A 25,615-nucleotide genomic window follows, 5' to 3' on the forward strand; every position below is an offset into this window, starting at 1 on the left:
AAATAGCTTGCAGGGACTATAAAGAACCGAAAGAGAGACTGGGACTAGAAGGCTGAAATCAAAAAGAAAAACCAGAACCAGATATCCTAGAATGCTTAAGGAAGCTAGTGATTAAATATTAAAACCTTAACAAATATTTAAAAAAAAACTAATAGAGACAGGAAGCCAGCAAATGTGTCATAATATAGAAAATGAAGGCAAGCTAATCCAAATAAGTATAGGCCAATAATAGTAACTGGTTAATGGGTAAATAAAAGGTGGCAATTATTAAAGACAATATTGAGCAAAACATGTCAAGGATGATGTATTAATGCAGTGTTCCTCAATCGTTTAGGTTTCTCAACCCACGTTTTCCTATACAAGTGTCTTCACAACCCACCAAGGAGGGAGTTGAGTTGAAATCCACTGTGTGAACCATCGTGATCCACTACTATTATAAACAATAAAAACTCACAACCCACCAGAAGCAGTTGGGTTGCAACCCAGTGATCGAGAAATATTGTATTAGTGAACAGTAGGCAGTGTTAAAAATTATGTCTCTCAGGAGTCAGAGCTGAGGCCGCTCCTGTATTTAATATACATAAATGATCTAGAAAAGAATATAATCAATAAGCTACTGTAGTGTAAGTGCCCAAAAGGATGGACAGGAATCCTGGGGCCTCATGTATAACGCCGTGCGTAGAACTCGCACTATAACATGGTGAAAGCACAAAAGCCGAAATGTGTTTACGCACAGAAAAATCCAGATGCAGGAATCTGTGCGTACTCCAACTTCCACGTTCTTCCGCTACATAAATCCCAGTCAGTGTGAAAACTAACGCTCGTGCATGCGCATTATGTAACGCCCCAAACTCCTCCCAGAATTACGCCTCTTTGAATATGCAAATCAATATAAATCGCCCTTAAGCTCAGCCTTCTGTGAAAACACAATGGGAAAAGCACGGGGGGAAATATAAGAATTTCAGCGAATACCAAGTGGAGGCAAAGGAAAAACAAACTATTTGTTGATTTAAACCGTGGTATAATCAACAAAAGGAAGTTGATCGAGTGACATAGCGTGTTGGAGAAACTTGAAAGCTCACGTTCATAAAATCGCACAGTGCCAAAATAAAAAAGAAGTCGCATATCAAAGTCGCCGTTAGAAGGCGAGTCATAGCCCACCGTCTGAGTGTCATATGAAAGCTTATTAGGGTACAGAGAAAAAAAAATAGGCACACAGTGGGAAAAGAGCATGAAATGTCAACTTCAATCTCAAAATTTCCACTTTAATGATGTAGTTTATTTTGTCATTAAATTAGAACATCAAAAACGTCATCTTAAAATCGTTTAATTAACCAGTTTCTTAAATCACATCTTAATTAAAGTATAGCACATTAAATGCTTTGTTCTGTATGTGATCTTCTATGTGCTCTATGTGTGTGAATCACTGCTTGCTTCTTAAACCGGTTCTCTTCCTCCAACTGGACACAGAATCCATTACATTTGTGATATTACAGCACTCTGAATAACTAAAATACTGAGATGTATACGTGATATCATTTTCATGATGATAGGAGTTAAAGCACGTTATTAAACATGTGTTTCACGGCGCAGTGATTGTGTGCGACCTTTGATGAAATTATTTATTGCAGCAGTACTCATGGGCGGCTCTAAGCAGAGAAAGAATCGGTGGCCCCTAGCCAATGTCAATATGGTATCTTATGCACGGTGGATGGCCACGTCCATTACGGACACTGCATAGCCGCCTCGTGCTCATAACACAAGCGTTTTACTTTTGTCGAAATTTGCTGCTGCGTTTTTAGCTGTGTCTTTATTTTCTCTTTCTGTTTTATATTCAATATATATTGGCGTGGCCGCCCCTGCAGTCCTTGCTTTTCTTTCTCCAAGTTAAGCCATTTGTAAGCTTAGAGCGCCGATTCTTCAAAACGTTTAAGGAACATCGAAATATCTTCGTAGTACATGTTTAATTATTCTATCCTTCACGCCAGTCCCAGTGAAGAATATAGAGTATTTAAATGAAGTTAAAGTTTTCGTATCTGTATAATAAACATATCTTGCTGCATTTCATCTTAAAAATGATATCGTCATCATATGTAAATATGTGCTTTATAAAGTGGCTCAGGTTGTGCAATATTATAACTGTAGTGCAAGTTTACAGTGGGGTAATTGTACTTATAAGTACAAACAGTTCTACAGGGAGCAATTGATTGAGTGCGTTTATAGTTCTTGGGATGTAACTGTTCCTGAACCGCGAGGTCCATACAGGAAATGCTTTGAAACGTTTTGCCGTGGCTGAGGTAGCGTGTGCTTGATGCTGTATCCCGATAATTCTCTTTCCGATCAGCTGCTGCTGTGATTCACACTCAGATACAGTGATATAAATACTCCAAGTGGTGCAGTGAGAGTAATATGGAAAAAGATGATCCGCTGTGGCAACCCCAATGGGAGAAGCTGAAAGAAGAAGAAGAAGAAGAAGAAGAAGGTGCAGTGAGAGTAACAATGCTAAAGCAGTTATGGTATTTGGAATACTATGGCCATTCCCTGGATCATTATATTGTTACAAGTTAATTACAATCAGATGCATTACACTAATAAACAATATGCGGTTAGTTTCAGTGTATTTATAAAGCCGCGTCAGGAAAATAAGGAGTAACCACACAGGAACAGTAGCACTGCTTTGACGCTGGGTGCCGCCAGTCTCAAAAACCGAGTGGAGAACTTGCGTACGACAAGGTATGAGGTACCACGGAAAAGTGCTTGGCTTTACTGCAAGTGTAGGTTTTATACATCGTGATTTGAACATGGAAAAATTCTTATGCAGCATTTCTGTGCGCACGCACCGTTTATACATGAGGACCCTGGACAGGAGGCCAGAACGGAAGACAAGATTGCCAGCTGGACAAGGAAAAGGCTGCATGCTTGGCCAGTGTAAATGTATGTGATGGTAGGTGACAGTGGTCCTCTGATGGCATCCCAGTTTGGACACTGGCAGGGGTGCGTTAGAGTTGGAGCCTGGAAGTGCAACCCTTTTGGGATCCCTGGGTGCCGGTAGAGGGTGCTGTTAGGAGTGGAATTCCCTGATTTCCATATGACACAGAAGTGTTTCCAAGAAGACACGTTGTGGCATCAGAAGCATTTCTGCTTCCAGCTTGAAAAGGAGCCCACCTCCTCACATCAGGGAGTCAGAGTCGAGAGGCAGTGGGCAACACTCCTGGAGGAAGGAAGGAGGAAGAGATGATAGCATTTTGCAATTTTAATTACTGTTATTTTGCATGTGTGATTATTGGAGAGGTGTGGTGGACAAACAAAAACCATTTATTTGAATCCAGAATAATTTTGGGTATTACTGGGTCTGAGGGCTGGGCTCACTGGTGTTCTCTGATGGTTACACGAGTTAAGTTTATTGGTGACATGAAATGTGGTGGTATGGCAGATGCCAAAGAGTCAGCAGAATCATTACAAAGGCAATCTGGACAGAATTTAAACTTGGACAGATAAATGGCCATGGAATTTAATGTAAATACTGTAAATGTATTACATGTAGGAAATAAAAGTATTAGACATTGTAACAAAAGATGCTATGTAGTCACCTGACCCGACACAGATGGACACTGGAGGCACGTTTAAAAACAAAGACTTTTATTTTTCTTCAGCTGGAGGGCACATCTTCCCCGTAATCCCTCCAGCCACAACACAGTCTCAAGCACCAACACACAACGTGAAACAAAGCAAAACACTCTTCTCTTTCTCTTCCACCACCACTCCTCCTAGGCAACCTCATCCTCCTCCTCCCGATTCTGGCTCCTGAGTTGTGGTTGCTGGCCCCTTATATAGCCCACTCGGAAGTGTTCCAGGTGCTTGATCACCTGTTTCCGACAGTAGATCCAGGCGGGGCTGCAGAGTCATCCATGCAGGCTCAGGGACACATGCAGCACCCCCTGGCGGCCCAGATCCCAACAGGGCTGTGGAGAACTCCATCTCCCATGGAGCCCTGCGGAAAACTGAGGCACCATCATCAGCCAGGGAGGCTGCCACCAAGCGTCCCAGGGGAGGTACTGAGTAGCCCATGGTTGCTCCCCCAGAACATATGTTGAAGGGGCGTCCCAGCCAGGCATGGGCCCCGGCTGCCTGCCACAACATTAAATCTTCAGTTGAGGGATCTGAAACTTGAAAGTACACTTTATAAAAATGACTTAGGGCATTCAGTGGACTCACAATCTAGAAAGGTTATTCTTAAATGATACAAAACACAAATAAACCCACATCTGAAATGTTGTACCCTAGTCTGTTCTCCATATTAGAGAAAGACTGAATCCAGGACTATGGGGTAGGAACTATGAGGAAAGACTGAAAGTGATAGCTTTATTCAGTTTAAGCAAACAGAGGTGAAGAAGAAACATGCAAAATTATGAAGAGCATCGATAACACTGGGGCAAAGATCAAGGCAAATGAAGGGTAAATTTCTTGCAAATGTTATGAACTTTATTCTTAATGTAGTAAGCTCATATATAGAATAAATATCAATTATTATTATAGATATTGTACTTTGAGGACCATCTAAACTTGACTGGATGATATTTAATAAAAGTTAGCGCTGCTGCCTCGCAGTTAGGGGACCCGGGTTCGCTTCCCGGGTCCTCCCTGCGTGGAGTTTGCATGTTCTCCCGTGTCTGCGTGGGTTTCCTCCGGGCGCTCCGGTTTCCTCCCACAATCCAAAGACATGCAGGTTAGGTGGATTGGCGATTCTAAATTGGCCCTAGTGTGTGCTTGGTGTGTGGGTGTGTTTGTGTGTGTCCTGCGGTGGGTTGGCACCCTGCCCAGGATTGGTTCCTGCCTTGTGCCCTGTGTTGGCTGGGATTGGCTCCAGCAGACCCCCGTGACCCTATTCAGATTCAGCGGGTTATAAAATGGATGGATGGATGGATGAACAGAGAAATGAGAAGCAATGCTGGACTGTATAGCCCAGGGATGGGCAAAGTCAGTCCTGAAGGTCTGCAGTGGTTGCAGGTTTTTGTTCTAACCCAGTTGCTTAATTAGAAAACTATCCTTGCCAATAATTTAATTTCATGGCTTGTTTGTGCTTTAACTCTGCCATATCAGGTCATTCTCATATCCTAGATTTTTTTTCCTTTATAAGGATATCATCCAAATGATCTGAAGTCTAAAACAAATGAGTAATTCTCAGTCCTTCACTTTTTTCTCTTCACTTTCCTTCCAAGTACATAAGTTAAATAGTGCATGATAAATACACTCAGGTGTAAATGGAAACAAGCTAAATAGAGAAATACTATTTTTTATCATTTAAATCTTATTGCTAATAAGTAGCAATTAAAATCTGAGAATACAGCTGTTCAAGATTAAAATAAGCCATAAGGGTTCAAAATCTTAACGAGCGAGACAACTAAAATAAAGCAGAAGTGTTACTTGTGTAAAAAGTGCTTCTTACTTAAGCAATTGAGTTGGAGCAAAATCCTGCAACCACTGTGGCCCTCCAGGAATGACTTTGCCCACCCCGTTATAGCCTGTTGAAATCCAAATTGGCGTAATGTACTTTGCTAATGAGGTACTGCTCCATTTCTACAAAAAAAAAAATCTTGAAATAATCAAAAACACACCAGTGACTATTATTTGAAGTCAACCTTATCAATTTCTAAATATTTCAATCTAGTGATAATAAAATTCTTGCTCTTGTAGATGATTCTACAACCCTCAGTTCTTGGGTAATGGGTCAAGTCATCAAGACAATGCCAGATGCCAAAGGCGCAGTCAGAAGGGTTTGTGTCCAAACCAAAACCAGCGCACTGGACAGACCTGTGAATAAACTGTGTCTGCTTCAAGAAATAGCTAATGCATGAAATAAGACATTTTTAAATGTTTGTTTGCAGTTAAATTACTTGTTTTTTGTTAGAGTATAGGAATAACTTATGGCTCTTTTTGAAGTAAAATATAGTAATTGTCTGTGCTCCAGTATAAACAATCAGAGGCCGGAAATGTAAGAGCCAGTCTTTGAGAGTTCATGCGTTAAGTTAAATTAATATTAGTGTTTGCTTAATTTGAATAGAATATAATTTTCTTTCAAATACCCCAGCCACAGGGGAACCAGTGTGTTTCTTAGTGTCAGTCCCTAGCCCGGATAAATGGGGAGGGTTACGTCAGGAAGGGCATCTGGTGTAAAATTTTGCCAAATCAATATGTGGACAACGATACAAATTTCCATACCGGATCAGTCGAGCCCCGGTTAACAACGACCGCCACCAGTACTGTTGGCCAACAAGGAGCCTAGATGTCCTGCAGTGAGGTGTATTTGCTTCAGCTCACACAACTGCAGAGTTTTATTCAGAGAGAACAAAATTAAAGTACAGCTTAAAGAAGGTATGCAAATGTTCTTGACTCGTATTGAAGAAGCTGAACAATTAACATCCACCACTGACAAAAAAGCAACTGCTATTGAATCCAAATGCAAAGTGCTTGGTGATAAACTAGCTGTGCTGGAAGACAGATATGGAAAGAACAACATCAAAATCGAAGGTCTCCCTGAAAACTGTGAAAGTCCAAACCCACTGAAATTCATAGCTGAATTATTCTCTAAAATGACTGGACAGGACTCTTAATGCATATGTGGATAGAACACCTGAAAACCGAAAAACCTGATTGTTCATTTCAATAAACTACAGTTTAAAGAAAATTTGATGCCAATTTTCAGACAGAAAGAGGAGATTATATATGAAAATAACTGCATTCGTATTTTCCCAGATTTCTCTCCTTCATCAGATGCCAAATGAGCCACTTACACAAATCCAAAATAAGATACACCCTCTTGTTTCCTGTTGAATTGAAAGTGATTTTGATGACCAATTCTACATCTCAAATTCTCTAAATCTCTCATTCTTGTAAAGAAGCAGAAAAGGAGCTAAAAAAGTTATCCTAACATCTTTTAAAAGATGAATATGAGTCATAGCATGTCCTGTCCTGGCAATGCAAAGAAGACTCTTCTTGCAACTTGGTCGATTTATAATGCAACATTTTCTATAATTATACATTGTATTTCCTTATTGGCCACTTTTTTGTTTTATTTTTCTTTTCAATTACAATAATGAAATTTGATCTATTAAATATATGTATATTTTGGTAACCACTAAGTAACTAGTTATTTACAATGTTATTAGAGATTTCTTTTTTCATTTGTTGTCACCTAAGGGGAGTGATTAACATCATACCCTAGATTTATTATATCTGGATTGTACTATTGTAAGCTATCTCAATTTCCACGGTGACTACTTAACATCAAATACTAAGTTAATTGCATTTGGGCTGCACTATCATAATATATCTCAACTTTAACCTTAACTACATTGCTGTGGGTGAGTTTGTTTTGTTCTGGACATACCCTGTCTCTTAGCATTTCAGAGGACTGGGACTTTGTGAAGGGCCTTAGAAAGAGAGCAACTTACTCCCTTTTACCTCAACAACTATAAGTGCCAACATGATACAAGGCTCCATTGCCATAATACCTGGAAACAATTTGAAATCAAGGTTAAAGCAATGTACTGCCTTTACTTAAGTTTACAAAATGTCCTCAAAAGTTTGGAAGTAGTGTCGCTCTGACCAGTGAATTTTTTGAGCTGGAATGTCTAAGGAATCAATCATGACCTAAAGAGAAAAAAAATTTTTTTTCTTCTCTAACAGATTTAAAAGCCACGATAGTGTTTTAACAGAAGACTCGCTTAATAAGTAAGGACCAGTTTTAGTTGCAAAGAGATTAGATTGGCCAAATATTTCACTCCAGATATACAAAGAAAACTAGTGATTTGGGAATCTTAATACACAAAATAATATCATTTGTAGAATCAGATGTAGTATCTGATCCTGAAGGGTGATATGTCATGGTGATGGGTAATTTATTTAAATTGAAATACTTTTGATAAATACTTATGTACCTATACTGAAAATTAGACATTTCATCCAAAGTTTATTTGCATCAATTTGTAATGTAAACATTGATAAAATAAAAATGGCTGTAGACTTTAACTGTGTTTTAAATCCAGGCATGGATAGTTCTTGTTGGTTTTGTTGATTTTTTTGGTCCACAGAATGGCCAAACTATTCCAAATACCAAAACTGCTTTAGCGTTGTTACTCTCACTGCACCACTTTGAGTATTTATCCCACTGTATCTGACTTAGTCCTATATGTTTACTCACTTTGTTCATGTAGTGTACTTTACTGGCTATATATATATATATATATATATATATATATATATATATAGACATATCTTGCCCAGCTGGAAGAATCCCTGTCCATCTGTTATAAGTCAGTGAGTAACTGATGTTCTATACTATGTGAAACTGGAAAATATTACATTTTCCCTTAGAGGATCTGTTCAAAACATTTTTTTTAAATATGGCAAGATCTAATTAATCAAATCTTAGAATAAGCATTTTTATCAGGGAAAAGGACTGTCTAATTTCTTTGTCGTTTTTAAAGATTTGCTCTTGTTATATGCTGTCCACTCTTTCTCTTGGACAGGGGTTGAAGTCTGGTTTATAAAATTTGACATGATTGTATAGACTGCGGTGGGCTGGCGTCCTTCATGGGGTTTGTTTCCTGCCTTATGCAATGTGTTGGCTGGGATTGGCTCCAGCAGACCCCCCGTGACCCTGTAGTTAGGATATAGCGGGTTGGATAATGGATGGATGGATGGATGGATTGATGAATGTATAGAATATTGTTTTCTTCAAGTAAAAGCAATACAATTAAAAAAAAAATCCTTAAAACATGTTTATATACTGTGCGTGTACTTTGAATGGTGGTGTTTATGTGAGCTGATTAATTAAAACAAAATCCTTATATTTGAGCAGTTGTGTATGTCTGCTACTCTACTGTGATCTTCTTTACTCTGAAAAGTTTCCTACTGTTTCTCTTTTATGGTGATAGTCTATTGATTGATGAGTTAACAATAAACTTCAAGAGATTATTACTTTGAAATGTTGCGTTTGCCAAAGGCTATGGGTACATTTTTTTTCTTTCCTACGTTTGCTTTTCATTGGATTATTAGTTAAAAGAGAGATACAATGCAACACTCATTTTTAGAATCTTATCATAGATTGTACTTTTGTCCTTTTTATACTTCAAATTTGATTACTAAATTATAAAAAGGTTTCTCTTGCCATCTGCAAATCAATGATAGCAGCTATAAGACATACTGTATGTTATCTCCTGTTATCTTCTGTCAAAAGTACAACTGTTAAGAAAAGCCAGGTGTTATTCTGTACACATTGTAAGACTGGGATAATTCCAATATAAAATAACTGTACTAGTGAGTGTAATATTTACCTTTGTACTTTGAAGGAAATATAATTTTATACATATTTGTCGTCTCCCAGCAATTTTCTTGATTTAAGCACCTACATTATGCATTGTTCTCCAGTCATTTACAAAGAAGTTGGAAAATAAATGTTCTTTGCATATATTAGTTCACATAATCAAAAATATCAAACTTATTGTTGAGCAATGAAGTCACAAACGTGGCAAAAAGGGAATGCGGCATCCTAAAGACCCATAAAGCAGGACCCTTATCAACCAACCCAAAAAAGGTTTCACCCCAGGCAGTCAGCCCCCAAACACTACTGTCTGGCTGCTTTCTGCAACAGCACAAAAATGGTGAGCTACCTTTAAAAGCTCATAATACAGTACTATAAAAGTCCCAAAATATACAAAAATGTTTTTCTAAGTTGAGAAACTGTAAATACTCTGGCACCATGAGACAATTTCAAGGAAAACATCTTCATTAAAGAAACATTAAAGAATGCATTTATATAAAACTGAAAAAATAAACAAAAGGCAAAAGAAAGGCAGATAAAGTTTGCCTAAAAAGGCACTCCGGAGCAAATAAGTCCCAATAAACACGGCAAAAACAAAAACCAAGAACTGAGAAGAAATTAGAATATCGCAGTACTCACAAAAAAGATCCTACAGCAACCAATAATCCTTACAGGGCCAAAAGCCTAGCCTCAAACATGAAGGCTGCGGATAGTCCTGCATCTGTGATATCCCACAAAACATAAGGAGCGGAGAAACAGTTAAAGACACAGTCCATTAATAACAAACAATAAATAAACATAGCAAAATTAACATAAAAATTAACAATATGTTTTAAAAAGAAATAAACACAAGCCAGGGAACGAATCCTGGCTGAAACATCAAAATTACCATAATTACATCTGACTTATACACCATTTTTGCCACCTGAATCAATAAAAAAGTGTTCTGAGTATCACTGAGCTGTAATCTGAACTGTTGAAACAATGAAACTGTGACTCAGCATTAGCATAAACAGCATTGTATGGCCAGCAATAGGCAGGGTTAGGTCTATGGCTAATCCTCCTTCTCTTCCAGGTCGGAGATGTTCAGACTAGGTAGAAAATAGACAAGACCCATTATTCTTCTAGTACAAGGAACTGACCCTTTTTGTGTTCCCTCTATTTTAGTCTCCATAAAGATGGAATGACTCTCAACAGTAGTCATGAAGAAATTACTTACTTCACCCTGCATGCTCTCCAAACATTGCCACAAAGTCTGATTACTGTTTACACATCACCACTTTTCAGGCTAGTGACTTAATGAAAATGAAAATGAATTCAACATTACATCAGGCTGACTTGTCATGCCACATTTGCTTTTGTTTTTCAAGCATAATTTTGACCTCAGCTCATTACAATCATGTCTTTATATCCTTTAGTTCACGCAGTAGATATACATCTATCTTGTAAAAACTTCTCTAAATGGTTTTGTATTTTCCCACAACTGGCCAAATCCTCTATAAATGGCTGCTGTTCAATGGCTGGTTAACAGAAGCTGCCTAGCATCAAGTGGAATTGGCTTAGCAAGCAGTGCTATGCCATTCAAAAACAATAGCAAGCCATTATAATTGTATTTGTTTATAAGAACTAATTGGCTATGGAGTAATATATGATGTGATGTGAGCTCAAAATTATTCAGAAAATAATTAGTCTCAAACACATTGTTATGATGGATTCCCAGCATTCTACTCTCAGTATCTTTATGTTCTCTATAAATTGACCAAAATCCAGTTTACACTTGTTTGGTCCAAATAGTAAACACTAGTCGTAAAAAACATTCTTGTATGCTTCTTTAATTTTGTCATTTTCAATACCTCTTCTAGCATTTCGGCTTAAATGTAACTGGTAAAATAGACTGTTTTGACACATAGCTTTTCTTTATATTCAGCATTAAATTTGGACTGGATAGTCTCTTCTTTTAAAGCTGGTGTGTTTTGCTAGTCCTGCTAGCTTCCTTTATTATGCTTTTTATTATGACTAAAACCCTTAATAAAACACTTCTTAGTAATCCAGTAGACCCTCTCTGCCTTTTTTGTAACAAAGGAATAATGTACTAATTCATTATTTAATGTCAAAATGGGCAATGCTAATATTTTAAAACATCAATAATAAGAAGTATATTATGAATATATTAACAATGTAAATATTCAGAATATTATTTTAATTATTAAAGTATCTAAAATTTAATTCTATTAAAACATCAGTTATCTCACATTGTGAAATAAGTGTCACTGCAGTGGCAGCTGGTGAAAAAAATGTGGGCAGCGGTGTAGTTTATGGGGGGACAAACTGAGGTAGCAGTGCCTTTCACATCTATTATATAGTGCCTTTCATATTGTATGTCTCTATCTGATCATTCCACGTGCTCTCATGGTCCTCATTATACAGTAGAGTCAATGCACATCTTGGCCTGTCCAATACCAGACCCATAGAACAAATCCAGGCTAAAATGTATTATACACTTTCCACCATGCTGCCCAATCTGATGCCAACTTTCCCATTTATACTGTGCTCCAAAACATCAGTCCATGACATTACTTTCTAATTAAATTGAGTCATTTCACAAAGCCTGCCAAAACAATTTAGCCTCATGCTAATGTTTAGATCAGGGTTTCCAAGCCTTTTTTTTTGGTGGCAAACCTTTTCTAACCAAAAACATCTCAAGGCACACCACTATTTTACTAACCACAAACACATCATATCTCATACACATGCTCCACTGTTTGAAAGGGTGGAAGTACTGGAGAAGCCGGTAAAAAATGGAGCTTCGAGATTGGTGATTGCAGACACGGAACTACTTAGTGGTCACTTTGCTGGCATCTCCCAGCTGCTTGGTCCCTTTGTCCACACCTCTCTGCCTCAGAGGCAACTTGTATGCCCAACATCCACCGGTCCTGAGAGACTCGCTGGTGACCACAAACCTAGGCAGTTGGGCTCACAGCAGTCTGGAGACACATCTACCACATATTGGTCCTGGAGCTGCTTTTATGCTAGCTTCTCCAGGCAGTCATGTCCTCCTCAGACAGGTCTTGAACACCCAAGGAGGTTGTCTCTCTCAGGTTCAGATCCAGGTGTGCTACAATATTATTTCTGCAGCACACCTGGAAAGTTCTCATGATACACCACTGTGCTGCGGCACACTGGTTTTAAAACACTGGTCTAGATGAATTGCAGCTACTTTAATGCCACTTGCAGAAAGATGTACCCCAGTCATTGTCCACAACACTTACATTACTTACACCAAATCCAGTTAGCTAACTCAGTTTGTCATAACAAGAGCTAGAAAAAGTCCCAGTGTAAGATCATTCTCCATTACTTATGTAGTGGTGAATTCTTAAGTCAGTTCAGTCAGGTCCAAGCTTCTTTATCTTCTTCTTTTATTCAAGTGAACGATTTATGAAGGGTTGTTTCATTAAAGAAATAACCAAATTTTCTTTGATTTCTGAAGTTCCACTTGAAGTTGCCATCCCCCTAATATTGCATTCGCTCATCTGTAGTTGCGTGAATTGCATGTACGAAATGTGAACCATGGACGTGAACATGAAATAGTTCATCTGCGATTGTCCAACCACGTTAGATTAAAAAAACCTAAAACAATACCAATTCGCTGCCAATAAATAAGGGAATGTCTGGGACGCAGAGAGCTGCATCCCTGGAAAAATCTAATAGCAACCAATTAAAGGGCAGCCTCAGGTTATCCACTTGCCAAAAGATCAAGTATTTGTATACACTCTCATTTGGCCGGCAACCTTCACTCAGAAAATATAGGTATTCGTAAAGAAATTAAACAAATACAAGTCTGAAAAAATTTTTAATGGATGTTGACCTGTACTGACACCAAGCACGATGTACATGATTATTTTGCATTATCTAATTAATTTAAGTAGAGTTTTTAAAATGTTTGGAGTGGAAGGCTGCACCCCAGTGCCCCACATTACAAACCGCTACTGGGTCACAGGGAACTGGCGCTTAGCACACACAGTCTCTAAGGTTATAAATTACCCTACACAAGTCAATAACATTTTTTACAATATAAGCTCCATGCTATACTTGAATAAAACATCAGGAAACATCATTACTGCGGAATAAATACAAAGTACATCTACACAAAACATATAGTTGTAGTTATAGTGCCAAGCATTTTCTCAGTTACGGGTACTCAGATGTTGTTTGGTGATATGAAAATGTATTAGTTAAGTATGAATATTTGATTTCTGGGCGACATGTCAGCATCAAATTTTGTGACCAAGTGTTAGCCAAACTAACCAGATATTTACAGTAATGAATGGATGAATGGAGGTCCAAAACTACCAGTGACTGAAGCATGACAAAGATATCACTAACCATGTATTACAGAGACATAGACATTCTTAGAGAATGGTACATGTTAGCCTAACCCAGTAGTTCTCAAACTGTGGGGCGGGCCCCCTTAGGAAGGTGCGAAGTAACAAAAAGGGGGGCACGAAGATGTGAAAAAAAGAAAACAAGAATCAAAAATGTGAAAAATACATCTATTGAAACCAAAACAAATTAACTTAAACTACATTCTGATAACTAGAAAAATAAATATAGAGTTAGATAAATGTCAATAAAAGTTAAGTAGGTATAATAAAATATGCATCTATGATACATCATTAATTAAAAAAGAACAAATTGGTATTAGTGGGCTCCTTTCAAAAAAATGTTAGGGGGTGCGATTAAAACGGTTATGAAAACTCGGGTCACAAATACTTAAAAGTTGAGAATCGCTGGCCTAACCAGTGCAGCGGACACTCTTCACTCTGGAATGAAATACCCAAGACTCCTCACCTTTTCGAGTGTTGAGTCAGCACTAGAGAAAACACTGTGCCATCCTACATGTTTTATAATCAGATGGATTCAGTTGAAAGTTTCCTAGGAACGTACATGCTCAGACTGATTATTTTTATTGTTCTTTATCAAGTCAACCTAAATATTGAAGAGGTGGAACTGTTTATATAATAAAGTCTCTTGAAGGCTGTATAAGTTAATAGGAGGGTTGTTACTCATTTAAACAATCAGTTGAATTGCTTTCTTCTCTCAGTTCTCTAATATCATCACACCTTTTTTGACCTATGGTCTTTTAACACCCATAAAAGAATAACACCTACTGAAATCTCCTGTAATGATTATCAGACTCAAATGCTTATCTGACAAAAGCAGACGTTTGTGTTCAGCAATAGATTATGTATTACATTTTACACAAACCAGAGGAGAACATGTTTTCCACAGATTGCTATTGTTCCAGGGGCTGGAGGACACTGATTTTTCTTCTGAGCAAATATATTTTTAAGTTTTCTTTTCCAGGGAACTTGATCACAAAATAAAAAGGAATTAAAAAGACAATGGGGAATAAAAACATAATTTGTCAAAACTTAGTTTATTAGTGCTTACAGGCATTTTATGTCTTTTTCAAATAGTTAGTAAGAGCAAACAAAATTATAGCATTGTAGTTAATACTTTACCAATATGTTTCTCCAGGTTTATCATTTTATTACAACTTTATAACAAAATAAATAGTACAAAATATACTTTTTATTTTAATGCTGTATTTAATTTATTTATTTATGCTTTGAAAGACACACTGAGGGACAGACCATTTCCATGTATATGGAGTAAAATGCTGAATTAAAAAAATAATAATAATCAACTGACTGATAATCAGATCTAAATAAGTTTTGAAATCAGGAATCAAAATTAAGACAGAAAAGTTGAAATAAAATAAAACGTATTTAAGCAAATTCAAATCATTTTAAACCATCATTAAAACGAAAAAGGTCATTAGTAAGTTCTCTAAACAGCAGAGGGTTTAACAAAAGTTTCTTTTGCAATTTATCCCAGGCTGATGGAGCACTAAAATCTAAACACCATCCTAACAAGAGCCTTATTTCTGCCAGATCCTATAATAAAAGACTTCCTTGAGAGCAAGTCTGATCAGTTCTTGATCCCTAAATGAGAACAGAAATAAGAAAACACTGTAACTTATTTAGAAGAGATTTGTAAATAAACAAAAACATGTTGCTGTCTCCTTACATTTAGAGGAGGTCAGCCTACATTCTGGCCAAGTACCATAACAGTTCCCGGTTTGAAAGCTAACAGCAGAATTACAGATTGCATCTAATGGTTTCAGAATAGAATTAGATGCATGCATTTTGTCAGTCACAAGCATCAGGAGTGTTTCACCGTCTCTGATAACAGACAACAAGTCGGAAGAATTACGGGTGATGCACAATCTCTAACTGCATGTTCTTTATCATCCTTACAGTGGAGAAGAAATCGCAGGACATCAATTTGATCTCCACAGTGTAAACCCGACCATTTCAATGCTCTTATTTAAACAGAGAGTTCCTTGAAGTTGGCATTTATTGCTGGACCAGCTTCTGATGGAGCTTCCCATTAGAGAAGCTTTTCTCTCTCAGCTTATGACAGTGTATACCAACTATCCGCCTTAAGGCTATGCCACATTATGCAACTATTTCAACGATTTTCAGTCGTAATCTTTAATTACATAATTTTACAAAGTCTGAGGCTGTCTGTGATGCATTCCTGTGAAGTCTCTCAACTAATGTGACATACCCAATGACTCAGTGCAACTAATCCACAACTTGCCTGACAAAATCAAATAGGTTTGATTTTTTTGTATAGTGACAGGGGCGAGCTGTGTGTGAATGAGAGCTGACAACCAGAGAATTGGAAGTAGAATTCACAGAGACAGAACGATGCCATAGGAGAACCATTTTTAGTTCTCAAAAGAAATATCCACTTGAATGTTGCAGAGAGATCCTTTATTTGTTTAGATCCACAACAGGTTTGCCTAAATAATCAGGAATTGATGATAAACAATTTGTGAAATTTCAATAGGTTCAATGTTGCATTTAATAATTTAGTCTAATTTAATCTGCTAAAGAGCCTACTATAAATGATGTCATGGGCGTGTGCTTGAGAGGCAGCTTACAGAATCTGGTGATTTTAATTACCCATCAAACTAGGAGTTGGCACTGTGTGGTAATGTCTCTCTTCCTCTCTCTGCAGAAAAAAAGATCGATGGCCGGTCCTCCTCTGACATCACGTCCGTTGTTCACCACTTCCTGCCTGGAACCCGTTCGACCAGCAGTTCAGCCATCTTTGGGTTAGTTCTGTGTCGGGCTCCTATCTGAAAAGATGTCAACAATATCTTAGTAAAAAGATCATTCTCTTTTATTTATTTTTATTATTTGGGGTTCTTGGATGTGTCCTAAACCTTTTACCATGTTTGCTTCTTGTTTTACAATGGTCTCCACTACACTTTGTTTTTAACTGTTTTTCAAACACTTTCTTGTCTGGCCATGTGCTTCTCTTATAGAATCTAAGTCTTTTTACAATAGCAATATCTACAACAGTAAATAGTTTCTTCTGCCACCCCATAGAAGGTGCCTAACATTAGAATGAAATGAAGAAAAAATAGAGGAAGATGAAATATTCAAAAACACAGAAATAAAAATGGATGTGAAATAACAAGCAAGCAGTTAAAAAGCCAAAAATAAAAGCATGTGAGAAACCACCGAAACACCACACAATAACACTGGCACATCTTGTATTCACATTCCCCTTTATAAAGTAACTGCCAAATACCAATGGCCAGGGAGCACAAAACAAAATCAAAAAGTAAACCACACATGAAGTCTGTGGTTACAGACAAGACCTGGGATGAGGGCACAACATAAATGGTGTCTGCAAAGCAAATGTGACAAACTCATTTTGAGATATCGGAAATTAAATAAATTGCTCAACTAACAACCTCTAAGTGAGAAGTCACTTTGAAAGAAAACCTTCACACCAGCAAAATTCCAGCATCAGGTTTGCTTACCTTTGACCTAAGATTCAGGGCAGACTTTTTACATTAAATTGAAAAGTTGCTACAATATGGAATGCTGCCTCAGCTGAATTAATTAAAAGCCATAGATTCCACTTTTTAAAATAAAAATAACCATTTCAAATTATTATTAATGCATTATTTTAAAATAGATAATATTATTTATTAAATTATTTCCTAATTTCATTTGGAATACTCTTTTATCACCATGCCTAATTTTTTTAAAGCTCAGCTTGAAGTTCAGCCTGTGCCACAATTCTACCCTTCTCTACAGTGTGGCCAAGTTAACAGAATACACCTTTTGGAAAACACAAAAAACGGAGAGCTCCTTAGATGGTGAATTTGTAAGCATGACAGCTAGCTACTCCTTATACAAAACCACAGAAATGTGGATATTGTTTCATACCTGTTATAAAAGACTTGACACCAAAGAAGACATTTGAAAAGCTATTAAAAAATACAATACAATACAATTTATTTTTGTTTAGCCCAAAATCACACAAGAAGTGCCGCAATGGGCCTTAACAGGCTCTGCCTCTTGACAGCCCCCAGCCTTGACTCTCTAAGAAGACAAGAAAAAACTCCCAAAAAAAACCCTTGTAGGGAAAAATGGAAGAAACCTTGGGAAAGGCAGTTCAAAGAGAGACCCCTTTCCAGGTAGGTTGGGTGTGTAGTGGGTGTCAAATACAATACAATACACAGAACAGAACACAAGTAATCCTCAATACAGTATAAAAATAAACATATTACAAGTATGGAGCAGAATTTAACAGTGTATGATGTCACATAATATGATTTGGATTTAAGTCCTGGAGACCTCAGCCATCAAGTTGCCTCCCCCAATTAGCCATTCCGCAGCTGAGACCACCATGGACTTTCAAAATCAGACTTTCATCCTAAATTTTTTATTAATATATGGAAAATCAGAAATGGTCTCCATTTGTAACTTTACAAGTAGTGGCACTGTTTGATAGCCCTCTTCCTAAATGACCTTTCATTTCTTGTTGAAGAATCAGCTTGATGTAACATTTCAATATCGTGCTTTTTACTATTTCTGAATTCAGTACAAGAGGAAATTTCAAAATAAGCTTTCAGTTTTAGATAGATTTACACAATTTAGGCACCCCTGACTATGAGTTAACCATTTCTTAATCGAAAAGTGTCGATTTATACGTTTTTGTCAGTGTTCTATGTAAAATGTAACTAATGAATATTAAACAACACCTACCACTGCTGCTTACCATCTAACTTTTTGAAAGTAAAAAAGGTGTCTTTGGTAATCACAAACATTTTGTCTTACTTTTAGAATCTTCAAACTTTACACAGGACTGTCAGGTTTCAGCCTAGGAAATCACCACGTCTTCTTTATATTTGTAACTGAGCAAATCTCATTAAATTCCCGAGACTGTTAACCTAGAAATTTCTGACTGAGCTGAGAACATTAAAGTCATTCTAATTGTAGATCTTTGGAATTATCTAACATTGTTATCATTTTGTTTCTGTTATATGTTTGTGTTGTGATGTGAGATTTTGCATATAACTTGATAAATGTTTTGTATGTCTTTATTTATAATTTAGACAAACCAATGTAATTTAGTGTTACTTTGGTGAGAGGTAGTTGTGTTTAAACCCCGTTTACGACTAATTTTAGGACAGGATTTGGGGGATGTGTCTTAAACCAGTTTGATGAGTATTTCACTGCTAAAGTCTTTCAACCTCCCTGCAAGGAAGGCAGGATGTTTAACATATGGCTTTGGGGGGTTGAGGTGTTAAGATGTTCTATTTCACCCATTGGTCTGAGATATGGCTGTTTGGAATTGGCTTGTCTTAGAGGCCTCTAAGTACCATGATGTCCTATTGGTTCTAGGAATTGGAGAGAATATCTATAAATGTACATGCTTAACCTCACATTCTCTCTCTAACCAACATATGATGAAGAAGCATCTCTCTTGCTAACCTGTGATGATGAAGACAACACAATGAAGAGCACAGCTCAGCAGCCATATTGAACAGACATGTGGCTGAAAGCTGAGCACCAACGATGTCTTAACTGGAGACATTAAGTAACTACAAGTCTGTGTGCCACCTGAATTACACATCACCATTTTATCAGGTTGTATGGTTGCCAATATTCAAATGTACTTTGCATTTTGTTATTATTTATGAATATTATCAGTAATACATTATTTTATGTGTAACTTAACTCCTGCTTGTCTTTTTACTACATCTAATTGCCTGAGGTTATAGATATAGAAGGGAAGGTGGGGATAAGTTATATACAGTGGTAAGTCTGTGGGATTAAGCATTCTAAGGCTGCATATTAATAATACAATAGGGGAAAGTAGAGAAATATATATATTACTCTATCAAGATAAAACAGTTTGTAAGTCTTAACACTGTGTGGCCGGGTACAGGAATGACAGGTTGCAAAGCAGATGAATAGTTGGGACACTAACCTGGTTGACCATTTTAATAATGGAAAGTCCAATACAAATATACTTCTTGGCTTCAATAAGCAACCCAATTGGGCAAAATAAACAACAAAAGCAATCTGAGTCTTTGATGTAGAAATCCAGGTCAATCACTGGAGGTACATCTGGCGGTTCTCTCTGTTTGCAAATGACGCCTCCTTCTGGGCAGCCGGGGTTCTTACATTAGGTGAAGCAGAAGGGGCGGGGCCAAGTGCCCTCACTGGGCAGTTTCTCAGTGATGTGGGGAGAGAAGGAGAAGAAAATCTCAGCAAAAGTACACCCTCTCATCCTCGGCATATCATTGCATACCTCGATCAAGCCCATAGGGTGGTCCTCAGCTGCTCTGCTCTTATTTTTCTTATTAATTTCTAATATCAACTTTTTAGTGATTTCTCCCAGTTTATATTGTAGAAATTCAGATTTTCCACTACTGCCCTGCCATTATCTTAACTAGATTTTTGACAGAGTGATAAATAAGGTGTTAGTAGAACTTTTTGGCAGGGCACACTGACAAAAGTGCATCAATAAAAGGGAATGGTGAAAACTGTAAGGAAAAATATGAGAAATGTGAGCAGCTAGTGAAACTGAATTTAGTGGATGATTACTTAAAAACCTGCATGTTAAACTGTTATTAGCTTTAGGTTTTGTGCCTTGCACAATATTTTCTCTTCTAACAAAAAAGTATTCAAATCAATTTAATCACTGCATGCAGCAGATAATGCTGACATATGGACAGGTGCCATATTTATACTTTTTTGTGTTTAATGTGCCTCCATTAATTGAACAGTACAATTACCTTTTTTATTGACATGGTATTGTATTTCTTTCTGTTTGTGTTTTGTTTTTGTCCAAACAATATATGTTTTGTTTTGCCACATTTCTTTATCTTGTTTATATAATTATTATAACAAATCATTTCTCCCTCGTTACTAACGCTATGCTTCAGTTTTTAATTTTCAGTTCATTAAAGGCATATATTATTATCAGTTATATCATTTACATTTTTACATTTATTCGCTTAGGTGACACTTTTATCCAAGGCGACTTACAATGTAGGACAACATAATGAAGTTAATATCAGACTGAGTGATTATTTGAGAGCAAGTATTACAGGACTAGGATATGAAATTGATCATCACACAATGTCAGCGAGTTTCAGTTCCAAGGTTACAAAACCTAACAGCTAAGTTAGACAAAAATTCATCAAACAACAGAGTCTTCAAACACTTCTTAAACACATCGAAGGAGTCAGTATTTATATGTGTGCTGCATATGAGGGGGTGTGAAGTTGTTCTTGAGAAAAGCTTCTTGTATTCTGACTGCCTTACAGCATTTATAACTGAGACTCCAGCTTTAGTTTATCCCATCTTTCAAACCATAGTTTTAAGGGTGGCATCACATGTTCTGATTGTTTGGTATAACTGTAAGAGCCATTTTCCTAGTTCTATAAGATTCATGAATATTTTACAAGTTGACAATGCATAACCTATGGGAGGTTCCTATAACCCCTGTAAGTAGAATTGTATTGGTATATTCTTGCCATTTCTCACAGCTTTGAGTAAACATTATAGTTCAGTTAGTGACAGCCTTGCCATAAGTAAGGTGTGGAAGGCATAAGGTTTTAAACTGTGCCAACCGGCCTACGAGCCTTTTGAGTGTGTGAAGTACATATGTAAGAAAACAGCTGTGTCATATGTTTAAAGTATACAGAAGAAGAAACTAAGAATCTTTAAGTATATAAGAAGTTAAGAATCTTTAAGTAAAGAAGAAGAAGTAAAGAACTTTTAAGTATAGAAATAACTAATTTTTTTTCAAGAAAAGCTAAGTTTAGAGAAGATACATTTTTCCCTTTTTTTTTGCCTTTTATTCTACGTGTGTAACTATTTTTTATTTTTTTTTAACTATTACTTTTATTCTTGTGTGGATTATTTGCTTTTAACTTTCACTAAATATTTTAAAATGAATTTTTGGACTGTGAGATTTCTTTCGACACGCGTTTTACCCGTGCTTGACAACGCCTTACGCCTCGGCGGCTACAATAACTTTGTAATAGTATAAGTCATGACACCCACCCTCAAGTCATATAGCATACGAATATGTGTGTAAAAAACATGCATCAGACCTGGGATGCTGGGGGACTTGATGTACAGTAAATGTTGTTGGTTTGGGACAATTTCAGGCTCACGTGAGCAATAATTGAGCAACACAGGATGCCAAATTGTCTAATAAGTACAATAAAATTCCAATAAAAATGGTTATAGCAGGGAATATGAGTAAAAACCATTACATTTTAAGAGATATTATTTAGGTATTAAAAATACAATCACAATGTTATTACTTTTATATTTTTTCTGAGTGCCAAAAATGCAATGGATATTGAGAAAATGAAGCAGAAGACAATCAAAACCAAATAATATAGTGCAGTAAAAAAGACAAGGAAGTTCGAGATGTGATGCAGACTTTCACTGGCCTGAGATTCAAAAGGAATAGAGCTGAACTATGTAAGCAGTATTTAATGCTAGGCTCACTAGCACTACCTCACCCCATAGCTTCATGTGGATGTCTACTGTGTACTGTGTAGCGTAAAGCAGGGAGTCTGCCCTTAGAAGTTTAAGCCAAATTACATTTGCAGTTGGCAACTGAAACAGTTAGCAAATGAAAAGTGACAGATGTCAAATTGGAGTTCTAATTATTCTAACTGAAGAACTTGAGACTCAAGTGCAGGAGTGTGAAGGGGAATTTACTAGTGGCATGCATTTGGTGTTGTGGTCTTTTTGCTCCTGCGTGTTTGTCACCACAATGTGCTTTTGTCTCACATACTTAAGTTGTGCCACTGTTTGACAGCCTTTAACACCTTCAGGGTCACGTCATTATCATTACTATTTTCTGTTTTAGCCTAGATTCCTCGACTTAGATGTAGTTAATCCCTTTACTTGATGTGGAATTTTTCAAATTAGAATTTGGGCAGTGGGCCTCTCTTAATCCATTCAGTTCAGTTTAGTTTATTTTTCTATAGCGCTCTTCACTGAGTGCAGGCTAAGAGCACTGTAACAAGTTCACACTGTCAGACACACACGCCTAGGGAGTTTTTTGCCTTATGCACTTGAAATTGACAGAACTAAACAAAGGTAGAACATGAAAACTTTATACAGGTAGTAGGTACATGGGCTGAACTTTGTACCTCAAGACTCAAGAGTTGTAAAGCAGCTATATTACCCACTGCATAATTCTGTGACCTTGAGCTAACTGCAAGTTACCGAAAATAGCAGCTTACATTAAAGAGAAGAAGCTGTTCCCCCATGAAGATTTATCCCTTTTTTTAATAAAAAGCACAATTAAAACATCTTCTCTTTAAGTAAATGAAAAGACATGGACATAAATTCAAACCATTTCTTTCTGCACTGCAAATCAGTAAAACATGGATGTTAAATTTTGCCAAAAACTAAAGCAAAATTACAATGATGGAGGTGACCGGGAGAAGAAATGTCAAGAAATAACAACAAATAGGTTGTTACCGAAAGCCAATCCCATCTTTCATCAAAACCTAAGTGCTGATCAAAAATCAAAGTCAAAGCCAAAAAAGACTCTAAACAATATAATGTGCCAAAACAACACTTATCCACACACTTGGATGACCAGAAAGTGCACAATACTCACCTTCAATCCTGCAAATGCTTTGATGTCGGCAGCATGGACCTCCAGGAGATGTTGCATGACAGCTTCATAGCAAATGCTGCAGCAAGAAAACAATGTCAGAAGTAAATTTTTCTCTCCAAAAAACTTTAAACTAAATAAAAAAAGTGCAAAAGAGGTTCAGAATAACATGCAAAAATTAACCAGGATTATCAATAATAACAATACTGTGCTGCAAAAAGAAATGTAATTCTATACTGTCTGGATTTACAATCTGAAAAAAACAGACTTCTTTACTTGTTAAAAGAATTCTTCACACTTAATGAAAATTTCCATGGATTAAGTCGTTACATAGCCTTGTAGCTAAAAGAAAAAAGTAGCAAAGTTCTCTTACGAGTAGCTAGTCAGAGGAGGACAGGCGAAGGTATGCACCTTATTGTTACATTTTGCAACATTTCTTTTGCTGCTGCATCTTGTACATAATGTAGCATGGAGTCCTACATGAGTTGTAGTTTCTCATTCACATTGAAAAGTTTGACTACAATATCCCTTGTTTCAGTAGCCTTTATGATAAAACCTTACATCTTGTTTGCCTAGCATTGCCAGAAAGATGAGGAGTTTATATCAAAGTAGTTCCCAGCTTTTCCCAACTTACAGTGGATTCATAAAGTATAATGCCATTTTCACTCTCTGCATACTTTATTGTGTTATAGATTTAATTTTATGCTTTTATTCTGCAGGGTGAAGATGCGGCCTCTTTCAGTGGACTTTACTTGTTGCCTTTTTATTTTCCTTTTCTTGTTGCAGTTAGAAGAAGACCTCCACCATCCCCATTATTGGATGTGAAATTTGCCTTTAGTGAGAAAAGGTCCACAGTCAAATGAAGACAATGGTAGATACTGACTAAATTCTATTAATCATGTCTTAACTAAGACTTCTTTATTACAGAAGACGCTAAACAGGCTAATACCAAGCTTCACAAACTCAATAAAACCTTAAATTAACATTTTAAATGGCTTGGTTGTGGCATAAATCCTCTATTTGGTGGTTTGAGTGTCCACATTCGTTCACAATATCAATTGCTTTATGTTTATGTTATATTTGTGAATGGCTTTACTTTAAATTTATGCACAAGATGACCCAAATTATTATGATTGTTTTCCTTACATATCGTAACTCACCCATCCATACATCCATTTTCTATATCACATTTCTCCATCAAGGAGCATCAGGGAGCCATAATCTATTACATTCATACCAGGGACAAGGCATAAACCCATCCTGGATACTATGGCTGTCTATGTTTACACACACAAACACTCACCTATAGCAACTTGAGTCAGAGATGCTAATTAGGGTAACGCTGACATCTTTAGGTGGTAATCTGAGTATTTCTACAAATTCCATCCACATAAGAGGACAGTGTGAACATCTAGGGCTTTGGAACTGTAAGATAGCAATATTAACCACTATGTCATTGATAACTGCTTCATTGATAATTTTATCCATCTGATGTTATGCACATGTGCATAGGGAACAGGTGAAGGGCCCTAGTGACTGTATTTCTACCACCACAACAGGAGATGGCGCTGTATCCTAATGCCTTTCTCTCTTCCTCCCTCTGCAGACCGCATGATTCACACCTATAATACCTCTGACGTCACTTCTGGGATCGTTCCAATTGGATTTGTCTTATCCTGACATCCTGAAAACTGGAAGCTCCACCATCTTTGTCAGTTTTGTCCTGCACTTACATCTGGAAAGACCTCTCTACAATTATTGTGTGTTTTCTTTTGTTTTTTCAGTCTAATTATATGGGTTTACCAGGTTGGTGCCCCAACTCTTTATCATTGCCCTCTTGTTTTTCTTAAATCATCCATCTGTTCATTTTCAGACTTTCCAGTTGTAATTCAAGGAGACAGAGTATATCCTTCCATCTTCTGATGCAAGACAGCTCCCAACCCCAAAATGACAGAAGTTACTGTAAATTATATATTTAATTCTAATAAATGCATTAACTTTTAGCAATCACATTAGAGGGTCAGCTCATGTTGGATGGTTAGGAGACAAAGTCAGAGAGGTGAGATTGCACTGGTTTGGACATGTGCAGAGGAGATATGCTGGGTATATTGGGAGAAGTATGCTAAGGATAGAGCTGTTAGGGAAGAGAAAAAGAGGAAGGCCTAAGAGAAGGTTTATGGATGTGGTGAGAGAGGACATGCAGGTGATGGGTGTAATAGAACAAGATGTAGAGGACAGAAAGATACAGTATGGAAGAAG

The 25,615-nt window shown here is 37.0% G+C and overlaps 1 long non-coding RNA gene across 1 annotated transcript; it reads left to right on the forward strand.

Annotated features, from left to right (window-relative positions):
• Positions 1 to 16,366: 16,366 nt before the first annotated feature.
• LOC120524235 lies at positions 16,367 to 25,412 on the forward strand. Its single transcript, XR_005632787.1, has 3 exons — positions 16,367 to 16,508; positions 24,143 to 24,227; positions 24,963 to 25,412. It is a non-coding gene; the product is annotated as an uncharacterized LOC120524235 (long non-coding RNA).
• Positions 25,413 to 25,615: the final 203 nt, after the last annotated feature.

This window comes from Polypterus senegalus, chromosome 2, assembly GCF_016835505.1.
Source record: "Polypterus senegalus isolate Bchr_013 chromosome 2, ASM1683550v1, whole genome shotgun sequence".
Lineage (NCBI taxonomy): Eukaryota > Metazoa > Chordata > Cladistia > Polypteriformes > Polypteridae > Polypterus > Polypterus senegalus.